We start from the raw sequence: 12,031 nt of genomic DNA, 5'->3' as shown, positions 1-12,031 counted from the left end.
GGGACACTTGTCCCCATAGGTGTGGGCCCCTGGCGCAGGAAACCCAGGGGATACTTATCCGATAGATGTATCGAGCAAGCCCCATCCCAGGAGCACCGGGGAGCCAATGGCAAGGGCTCCCCGGTGTCACATCCCCATCGGAAGGGGCTGGGGCAAACAAGCCACGCCAAGCAATGCCGCCCAGTCGGGCAGGTGAGCAGCTGGATTCTTTCAGCACTGAAGATGTTTTCTGTATTGCAAAGCATTACAAATAATGCCCACCGAAAGCTCACTGTTGTAGCAGTATTCCCCAAAACCAAGATTCCCCCAAAAGAGGCCATTAAAACTGTATAGGCCAAGTTAATAAGGGATTGTCGGGATGGCCCTACAGGCTGGCAATGATGAGGGTTACTTTCACATCTCCGATGCCTTACCACTATTGGGCTATCTTGAATGCAGATTGGTTCTGTAAGAAACCAAGGACATGTTGTGTGTGAATTCAGTACAAGATGCAGTGATGGCCACTAGCTTTGATTAGTTTTAAAAGAGATTAGACAAATTCATAGAGGATATGATCTATCAACAGCTTTTGGCCATCACTGCCTAATGGAACCACCACATCTAAAGGCAATATACTTTGGAATAGGAGTCAGGAGACCTGTTGTCTTCATCCTCTGTTTGTCAATGAGGGAAGGCTTGAGGAGCAGCTCCTCATTTAAATTTGAAGGGGGAAGTAGAGACACTTTAGGAGGAGAAAAATATGGTTGGGGATTGAAGATAAGGGGGGGCTGATGTTTTGATGGAATTTGAGGGATTGGAGTTTTGATGGGAGAGAGCATTCAGTAAAGTGAGGGGAAAACTCCTCAAATGCTTAGGAGGTATCTGCCCCTGATACTTGTACTGTTTCCAGAAATAGCCAGCTGGCCATTGTTGGAAACAGACCTCTGGTTCTCAAACAGCCCACAAAGGTTCTTCTCATGTCAACAACTAGAGCCTTTTTTGACTGTCAGGTGCTATATATTTGATGTGGGGGTTTTGCATACACAAAATGTAATCAGCCCTGAGGTAGTCCAACAATAATCTGACCTAGAGCAGGTATTAGCTACTTAAAATTATGGCAGTACTCCAAACAACACTCAGAATACCCAGCAGCCAATATAATTTGGGGTTACCTTCAGGCGGTTATGATATATTATAGGAATTGTCCAGACATTTCATTGCCCTATAAACTCTAAAATAATGATAAGTCTCCAAAGAATTTTTGGAGCTATTCTTACGATCACAAAAATTGGGCTAGGAAAATCCTAGTCCGATTTTTGTGATCGTAAGAACCACTGGGCTCTTCTGGAGCAGCTAACCCGTTCCTGTAGCCTGCCCCTAAGCCTGGGTTTGCGGAGCAAGCACTCTGCAAACCTGGGCTATCTGATCGTGAGTAGCCACGGTGCTGTGGCTACTCGCGAGTAGACCCCCGACCGGGAGGCTTAAAAGCAGCCTTCCCGCTTGGGGGCCTCCCCAGTATGCTGCGTGCTCACGCAGGGCGTACTGGGCTTCCGGGGGCCTCGCGGTCCCCGAGCTCCCCAGCCCCCACCGGCTCCGTCTCAGAGGCGGCCATCGTGTGGGTGGCCGATCTGGCCGCTCAGGGCTCCCTCTCCACTCAGCGCCCTAAACCGGGTCTCACGGATCGTGAGACCTGATCCTTTGTGTTCTTCAACTGATGACCCAACTCTTTCTAAGAATCTGTTCCCATGCCTTCAAAAGACTGAAGCCACACATCATGAAGCCTAAAGAAGGCATGCATTGGTAGAGTCCTGATATTGTAGGGAGGGGAATAACATTTTGGGGTGGGGGGATGTTCTGTGCAAGTAGAAAAAGGTAGTGCAGCAGGGAAGAGGGCTGGGCTAGCATATTTTTTCCCCAATCTGCTAGTTTTCTAGCTAACATATTAAATGGGAAACACATTCAAAAGTAGTATTCTGACTTGCATTCTGAAGTGGCACAGTCCACTTTATCACTACAAGATTCTTCCACTTTATTCTGTTGCATTTATCAATCCTTTCTACACTCATGTTTTGAGTGTGGTGGGAACCGGAAACCTTTAAATTATGATACAAACCATTTCCTTGGAAGAAAATACATTTTGTTTAGACTACTGACACTTGGCCCATTGGATTCAATAGGATGTAGATTAATCGTGGTGAACCTGACCCATGGATTTCTGTAGGACATGTAGTACAGCTAACTTTCTAAGTACTGGGTTCTTGGTTTATATAGCCCATTTTTGCATATCAGGAAGTGGAACAGATTATCCCTATAATTTTCTCTAAGTACGATGTTTAGCCTGCTAGGATTGAGTTTAGACATTTCATTGCCCTATAAACTCTAAAGTAATGATGAGTCTCCAAGGAATTCCTTTGAGCCCAAGGAATCTTTCTCATGACTAGTGAGAAAGGGCTACTCTGACTGAAGGGAGGAAGCCAGAAAAACTCCCCCCCCCCGACAATTCTCCAGACTTCCCTGGGTGGGCAGATCGCCCGCCTAGATGAGCACTAGCTGCTGCCAGTGGCTCTGGGTGTCGGATGCTGGGACATTTCACCCCGTGTTGCCCCAGTCCTTGGCCCCTGGCTCCCGGAGAATACCATAATGCACCGCACGAATGAGTAGTGCATTATGGGGATCTCCCCTCCCCAGACTCCCCAGAGTCTGACAGACAATCCCAAAATGGAATTAGGAGAGCCCTCGCTCTCCTAACCCTGTTTTAGAGGGAGGCTTCGTAGGTGGGTTTGCCGCCGTTGTGCTGCTGGTATTGGGTGTGATCCCGTGCACATGCATGTGCAAAACTGGACTGGGCTCCCTTAGCCCGGTTTTGTTTGCACATGTGAATATCCTCTTTGTGTTATTCAACTGAATGATGGATGACAGAACTCTCTCTAAGAATCTGTTTCCATGCCTTCAAAAGACTGAAGCTCCCATCATGAAGATTAAAGAGGGCATGAGTTGGTAGAGTCCTGATGTAGTAGGGAGGGGAATAACATTTCTGGAGGGGGGAGGATGTCCCGTGCAAGTAGAATGGTAAAATAGTGGGGAAGAGGGCTGCACTAGGATATTTGTTTCTGAACTGCTAGTTTCCTAGCAAATGTATTAAAGAGGGAAATGCATTCAAAGTAGTACAGGCAGACCCTGTGTGGTTCTTTATACATGGATTCACATATCCGCGAATTAAAAATTGTGACCAACTTTGCCATTCGTGGTCTATCTTGCATGTCTACAGTTCAAAAAATTGCAATTTCCCAACCTCGGCAATTGTGGTCACTGTCTTGTGTATCCACGGGATAAAGTGATGTCCGACCTCGCCATTCGCGGTTGTGTGTCTCACATGTCTGCGTTTTTCTCAGATGCCCATATATGGGCATGCTCTTCCCGCACATGCTCTGTGGGTTGAGAGAGGAGTCTGGAGAAAGAGGATTGTTAAGGAGGTGAGCTTTGAGAGTTTGGGGGTTGTTTTTTCTCACTTTTGATTCCCCCCCACCCCCAGCATTTTGCAGCACACTGTGGAGGCTTGGTCTCCTCTGGGAACCTTTTGGAGCCGTTCCTTCCATCTTGAGTCTCTTTGGAGGCTCACTAGTCCTTACCAGGCCAGTGTGAGCCTTTCTGCTGCCACCTGTTTTGGACATCTTCTTGGAATCTCCTGGAGCACTGCTTGGGCCTGGTTAGATGCTAACATATACAGTACAGTACAATAAATCAATGTACAGTTCAAATTTTTGTCTATTTTATTATAACAGTGCTGAACTGTACATTGAGCTGTCTCTCTAAAATCCTCTCATGTCTTGAGTACAGTTGGAACTGGAAACATTTAGATTATGATAAATCTAATTTCTTCCATTTCCCTGGAAGAAATTATCTTTTGTTGAGACTGTTGACACTTGGCCCATTGAAATCAATAGGACGTCGATTAATTGTGGTGAACTTGACCCATTGATTTCTGCAGGACAAGTACAGCTAACTTTTTAAGTACTGTGTCCTTGGTTTATATAGCCCAGTTTTGCATGTTACCTAGGAAATGGAACAGATTATCCCTATAATTTTCTCTAAGTAGGATGTTTAGACTGTAGGATTGAGTTTAGTAGTGTGCTTAAGTGTGACCATGCATGTGTATGGGTTCCCATTCCCCCATTATCTCTTTCTACAAATTATTACTTTCTAATCCATTTATCTTCCAAGGGCTCCCAGCAGTACATACAGAATGAAGCTCACAAAGTAGTGGAATGACATTTGTCCTGGGCCCAAAGAATCCTGTGGGCAGTCCCTTAAATTAATACAGAAACTAGGACTGTGGCACCTGCAGTGTGAAAAGTGATAAATTCATGTCACAGGCTCCAGGGACAAACAGCTAGCTGTCCACCAAGACCACTCTTTCAGTATGTGTGCTACAAGGTCACTATTATATGGCAAGAACTTCTCTCTTTGTTTGTGTGTTATTGTGTAGGAGGCTCTGCTGAGTAAGTTTAAGGGGAGAGATCATGCAACCCCCTTTTTTAACGGTACTGCACCTGAGCAGTATCATAAGAAATAAAATACTGCACCATGAGGGGATACACTTGCATATGTTCATTTGATGGTATTCATAAGTATACAATAAACACTCTGCTTCCTAGCCTCTATAAGTCTGTTTTTCAGACCTTTTTTTAAAAAAAATTTCAAACACAAAGAACAGGACACCAAAAAGAAGAAAGTGGGGTGTGTGTGTGTGTGTGTGTGTATAGAGAGAGATGCCTGCCTGCAGTGTTGCCTACCTAATAATCAGTGGCAACCTGACCTTAATTACACTTCAAGTATCCCTCATTGTGCACATTATCTGGAACTCCTGAATAATAGACCCCCTTTTTAATGAGTTCGTGTGCCCTTTTGTACATGGAGTAATTGCAGTAGGAGGAAGACAAGTTTGTCCTGTTTCATAAACTTAAGACTTTCCATAATGCAAAGAGATGCAGACTGCAGAGCCTCATAGAAAATGTTCTGCCCAGACAACCTGGAGACACTTAAGTACGCACGCTCGCTGCAACCGAGTGAGAGACATCAGCAGAAAACCGCCCAAATAGGAAGTAAAACATAATGTCATTTAACAACTGTGCCTGGTAGAGATGTGAGGATTAACACGTCTCAGAGAGAGATGTGAAAATGATACCTTGGCAATAACTCAACACACATGCGCGCTCAAGTCTGTAGCTTTGTCCACTGTCTGTGTTGGACTGTGCCCAGCGGTACAGTGGTTTTCCCTATACTAGATGGTATGAATTTTCTGTCTTGAAGAGACTCTTTCTACATTAAGAAGTCTGCCAAGAAATTCCTACAATTTGCAGAAGATTCTGGGATATGCTTTAGGGTGCATGTGAATTGCATGTGGAGGCCTCTTAGACCTTACTCTCTGCACAATGAACTGGGAGCACTTGCTACAGCACTCCACTGCAAGTGCAAATTGCACACAAATCAGTGTTGGTGGGCAAGCATGTATTTCAAGGAAGCTTGCTTGCCATCTCTGACCTTCTCTTTGAGGGACTTCAATACTCTTCCAAACGGGGGCATTGCTAGGTACTGAGAAGATCTGGGGTGCAAAGGTTCTGGCTCAGGCTCCAACTGCCACTTCTCATTAGTACTGATTTTGAGGTGGCAATGCTGCTGCATGGTTGGTTGGTTTCTTGCACCTTTGTCACATCCAGGTTTTCTTTTTCATTTGGAGTGGCAAAGCTGCCATGCCATTTTTCTGGGTTTTATTTTATTCTTCCCTCCCTCCTTCTCTGGTCTTAGCACTGCCTCTTCGTTTAGTCCAGCAGTATGCATTGCCACTGGGCACAAACTGCAAGGCTGCTGGACCACCCAAGAGATCCCACAGCCCCATCAATTCTGCCTCATCCTTCTAGGCTGCCAGCAGAGCCTGCAGGTAGCTGAGGCCACTGCTCAAAGAGAGAGTCCCCACAATGTCCCATGCTCCAGGGCTGCCAGGACTCACCACCTCTTTCCAATTGCCTACTACACTGTAATTGGAAGGGGAAGGGATGGACCAAGCACCTTCTTCCCAATTCTTCTTCTGCTTACAGAAGGGAAGAGGCAATAAGGAGATGATGCTCTGACCAGAATTAAAAATTCCAGCCCAGCACATGCCCCCAGCCGCTGCCCCCTCTATTCTCAAAACAAGGTTGGCAGTGGGAGCCAATGGAGATATGGGGGGTGGGAATTTGGGGAAATGTCCCCTGTGGTCCTAGGGCCAATAATGCCCATGCTTCCAAGGGACCCCGGGGTTCACAGGAACTCTTTTTTTAAAAAAACTCATAAGCTAGTAGATTTGTCCCCAAAAGTATCATTGCTTTTACTTTTCCTTTGATAAATTGGAATGCGGAATGTTTTTAGACTATTTAATTAGCATAGTTTATCACAAACTATTTAGGGCTGATTAAGAGCCCAGAACAGCTTAGACCTGGGGTATTTAAGAGAATGTCTCATGAGCCCTGCCACCCTTTGAGATCATCTGGAGAGGTCCATCTACATCAGGAGTGGGGAACCTTGGCCATCTAGCTGTTTTTGAACTACAACTCCCAGCATCCCCAGCCACAAGGCTGGGTATGATGGGAGTTGTAGTTCAACAACAGCTGGAGGGCCAAGGTTCCATACCCCTGATCTACAGTTTCCACCAGTTGGAAACCACTATCCATCATTACTCAGGGACTAGCCTTCTCAGTTGCCACCCCAAGGCTTTGGAATGTGTTTTCTGCCAAAATAAGAGCCTCCCCATCTCTGATAGTTTTTAAAAATACACTTGTATAAATGTGTCTTCATTCATTCACTCAAGCTCTTTAACTAGAATTGTGGTTTTCAACTGTTCTAAAGATTTAATTTATGTTTTAATTTGTTTTATGTTAGTTGTAACCTGCCCAGAGATGTGAGATTGGAGAGGTGTACAAATGTCTTTAGAATTAATCCTTGAAAACGTGCCTGTGGGGATGCGTCCTGGCACCCAGTGGATTGCCTGGGTGGCAGAGGTGCCTTATTGGCTGGACAGCAGAGGCACCGGATTAACTGGGCGGTGGGAGCTCACGCGCGGCAGGAGGCCATTGAGCTGCTGCCGAGGTAAATGGCAGTAGCCCCAGCCGCGATGAGGCAGCAGCAGTGGCATGCACGCCCACCAGGGTCAGGAGGCAGCTGGGCCACCAGGAAGAGGAGGTGGCGGCTAGAGGGGACAGAGAAACCGGCAGGAGGCAGGAGAAACCATGGGCGGGGGGGAGAGAAGCAGGCCAGGCCGGTGGGCATCAGAGATGCCCGCTGGAAGACAGAGTCAGGGAGATGGGGCTGAAAGGGGGGGAAGAGTCGAACTAGGGATGCAGGCGCTATGCGCCTGGTCAGCTAGTACTAAATAAAGAAATTATTTTGGTGTCATTTTGTTTTGGAAAACAAAACAAATGGCGTTCAATACTGTTGCCTTGATCAGGTAAGAGACACCCATAGAGGCATTGTTGTGCTCATCAGGACCATTCAAGTGAACCTTTGGTGCACATTCGAATGAGCCTCCCTATTCAGGACCACAAGTTGCTGCACACAACTAGTTGCCCACAACTAGAGCTTGATCTGAGTCAATGGCTCCTTCAAAGGGTTCAATTGTCTAAAATGCCAGTAGCACTGAACACCCTTTTCCAGTGATGACTGAAAATCCTTATATCTTATGGCATATCTTTCATTAATGAATTTTTCAGTGGACACTCAATGTCAGAATTCATGAAAGGTCACTTTACCCCCTTTTCCTCTAAACACTGCTTTAAGGAACCATTCCAGGCTGCCTAGAGGATGCATTAACCTAATGATATTCCAGAACATGGTCTTCATACTGGCTGCCATTGGCACCTGAACCTAGCCTTACCATTCATCAATGCCCCTGAACCACCTCCTCCTCCTGTCTTTGTCCTGGGACAGCTATAGTGCATTGTTTGGATAGGGAGATGAGGGTAGAGGGTTCAATGTCCCCTTTGGCTTCCTTGTTTGTCATCACCTTTCAGTCCACTTGCATCTTTATCTGCCCAACAATCTTCAGGCGTGCATGCTTCAACAGCCTAAAAGTGCCAAATGAATTAACGAGGGAAGAGCTCCTTAATAAATAATTAGAGCAAGCCCGTATATTAGATGTTAGATATTTGATGAAGCTGAGTTTGCTGACTTGCCTAGGGATGTAGCATGTTAATTTGTACTATACTAATTACTCTTGCAAAAAGAAAACAGGCCTTCTGGGTGTGACACTGAAGTCATTAGTGCTTGTTAGCAATGCTCTTAGTGATAATGCAGTGTCAGAATTAAGGACTGTCCTCACAAGGTTTAAGGGGCCATTTTCCACTGACTTCAGAAGAAGGCAACATTTCCTCCCAATATTAAACATGAGAGGATAAAACTAGATGTTATATTAAGCAAGCAGTCAGTCACCATGTGCTTGGGTCTTTTGGTTTTGGGGAGATGGGGGTAGGGTTCTAATATTAGTCATGTTGAAGATGCAGATACAGATTGGGAACATGGCAGGAGCAAAAGTGTAAAGTATGCCTCTCCCACCATTACAGATCTGATTGATATCAGCCCAACCTGCAACTGCTATTCAGCAAACCAACAACCAACCAAAGAAACTAAACATGTGTGGCCCCACCAAAGCCTAACATTATCAAAAGTTCAACCATGTCATTTGACATTGGTTTGACAATGGCAAGCCTCAGGAGTAACCAGACATTCTCCGCGGCCAGCCTTTCCAGATTCTGATGACATGGACATAGTGGCAACAGAGGGTGAGCATACCCAGCGGAAATCAGCATTTCTCCCATACTGATTTGCCACCGTGTCATATGAAACTAGCCTCTGTCTGATTTAAAGCCTCTTCTTTAAAAGCCTCTGTCTGATTTAAAGCCTCTTCTTTAAAGCCTCTGTCTGATTTAAAGCCTCTTCTTGTGAGGACGCAGCAGTAACACTGCCGCTCAGCCAATATTTATTTTGAGAAAATAAGGGAAAGTTGTGAAATTCTGAATTAAATGTTGCCCTATGTTAAGTTTGCACATGCACAAACTTAAGGTGATGAGGTTCTCGAATGTGCTTGTGATAAACTCTTGCAAATATTACTAGTATAAACATTTCCTGTAAGATTAGTAATTTTATTTTCCCTATATTTTGGATATTTACTGTGTCACACACACACACACACACACACACACACACACTTCTTTTTTTCATTGTATTTATTCTGAGTGGGATCCAGCCTTCCCTGCCTAAATAAATTCAATGCCCCCCTCCCTGAAAAACCATTCTTGAAAAGTTGGGGCACCTGGAATAGATGCGGCACAAATGACCACTGCAAATGGAAAATAGGACATTCCCACAGATGCATGCATATGCTTGGGGCATCCATGTGGAGCTCTTTGGGTCCCACCTATTATATAACTGCATATATACATAAGAAGGCATCACAAATATGCACACAAGATAAAAACAAGCAGCATATATACAGCAATTCAAAAAACAAAAACACAACTGAAACTATAGAAGTTATGTAGAACATCAACTGCCAAAATGAGTAAAAAGCAACAGCACCAAGTGGAAAAAGAGGAGGAGGAGGAGGAGGAGGAGGAGGGCGATGGCAACGGTGACTGAGAGTAAATGTACTTTAAAATGTAATAGCATACAGCACTTGCATATGTAGTCCAATGGTCTCCCAGTTTTCCAGGTTGTTTAATAGGGTTGTTTGCACCAGGGATTCTCAACGTTGGGTCCCCAGATGTTATTGGACTTCAACTCCCATAATCCCCAGCCCCAGTGGCTTTTGGATGAGGGTTATGGGAGCTGAAGTCCAATAACATTGAGAATCCCTGGTTTGCACCATGGTTGCAGTGGTAGAGAGCTTAGTGCAAAAATATATGTTAAGAATGATATAGGACTGCCAGTGACATCAGAATATATCCCCATGTATGCAGTTCTTAGTTCCACACAACAACATCTGTTGGCATCCTCCATGGGGTGTGATGTTGTTACATGATCAGATCACCTGCCTTCACCAGTAGCAGTAAATATGGTGGAACAGGAATGGTGGGAGTAGGGCTCACAGAATGATGACACTTTGCATGAAAAATTTCACTTGATGCTACAGGAAAGAGAATCATTAGACCGTGGAGTGCTGTTTCCAGCAAATCCATAAGGTTGTTCACACAACTGTTACTCGGCTGGGGAGGGATAGGAAGAAGGCAGGGTCGAACCTACCTCCACGCCAGATGATCATAGGTCTTCTGTGTGGCACACAACTCATGCACCCACGTGATCCATACTGCTCTGAGCAGCGCAGAGCTCTGGAGCCCAGAAAAATGAAACCCAGCCTCTCAATATCCCTAAATGCACCATGCGAGGAGTGCAGTGCACTGAGGGATTTCCCCCTCAAGGTAGGCAGTCTAGGCCCCTGTCTCTATGTCTGCTTGGGTTAGGATTAGGTAGGGCTGCCCCAGGCTTGAGCAGCCCTACCTGGGTAGGGCTGATCATGTGAAGCACCGGGATTGAGGTCAATCCCAGATAGCCCAGGAATTTCCCCCCGAGCTGTTACCTGGGTAAAATAGCATGGTCCAAGTCCAAGAGCACCCAGCTGAAGGAGAAATCACTCAATGCATTGCACACCTCAAACGATGTATTTAGGGAGATCTGGAGGCCAGGTTTCCCAGACTCCAGAGCTCCATGGATCATATGGGTGCACAAACTGTGCGCCATACAGAGGTCCTATGATCATCTGGGCGGAAGGAGGTTTGACCACCCCCTCCCCAGCCCAATAATGGTTGTGTGAATGACCTTACAGTGAGGCTATTCACACGATGGGAGAAAATCGGGCTAGCAGAGGCTAGCCCGATTTGCTCCCATCGTGAGAACCACAGGGCTTGGCTGTGAGCCCGGTGGTTCTGCAGCGGGTAACCTGCTAAACTACCCCTGCCCTTAAAACAGGTTTGCAGAGCGAGCACTCCGCAAACCCGTTTTTTTCCATCACGTGTTGCCGTAGCGTGGCTCCACACCGTGGCAATTCATGAGAAGACCCCTGACCAGGAGGCTGAATAGCAGCCTCCTGGCTCGGGGGTCTCTCCAGCATGCCCTGCATGCTTGAGCAGGGCATGCTGGAACTTCCAGGGACCACATGGCCCCCGATCCCTCCAGCCCCCGCCGGCTCCATAACAGAGCCGGCATTGTGTGGGTGGCCACTGCGGCCTCCCTGAGCAGACTGACTGCTCATCTGCAGGGAGAGTGGGCTTAGCCCGCTCTCCCTGCAAACCCTCTCCAGGTGGCTCCCACTGATCATGGGAACCGCCTCAGTGTCTTTCAAGGTGTCTAGGTCTGCCTTGGCCTATATAACCTGTTTTCTAAACACTTCAATGTTCTAGTGCCACGCTGAAAGTTTTTCATGATTCCATATTTAATAACATCTGACTTTTGCAATCCAGCACTGAATTTCAAATATGATTACATAGTAAAATTCAGGAGAATTCCGTCAAAATATGTGTGCTGGATGGAGGAATGGGGAAAATGTCATTTCCTTCTTCTGTAACATTATCCTTCTTGTGCTAGAATACAAAAGTCAGTTGTGGAGTCAACATTCTAATCAGTGGGATCAACTTTCAAATAGTTCATTTCATATACCGTGTTTCCCCGAAAATAAGACAGTGTTTTATATTAATTTTAGCCCCCCAAAATGCACTAGGGCAATTAGCGGTACATCAGAAATTACTGCTAGGTCTTACTTTCGGGGTAGGTCTTACTTTTGGGGAAACAGGGTATCTGGTCTATCTAGATGCAGCAGAATAAGGTGGGAGAGCGCTAAACTACCTGAATGAACTATACTTCAGATTCCTGGTGGAGAGTTCCTATGTTTGAATTCTCCCCTACAAAACAAAACAAAAATCATATGTATAACCTTTTCCAGATGTGCTATGGCTTGTGTGTATGTGTGTGTGTATATATATAATTTATTTAACACATTTGTATACCGCCCAAAATGCAAGTCATACACACA

The sequence above is a fragment of the Hemicordylus capensis genome, chromosome 4, assembly GCF_027244095.1.
Source record: "Hemicordylus capensis ecotype Gifberg chromosome 4, rHemCap1.1.pri, whole genome shotgun sequence".
Taxonomy (NCBI): Eukaryota; Metazoa; Chordata; class Lepidosauria; order Squamata; family Cordylidae; genus Hemicordylus; species Hemicordylus capensis.
Note: the sequence above shows the minus strand (reverse complement) of the source record.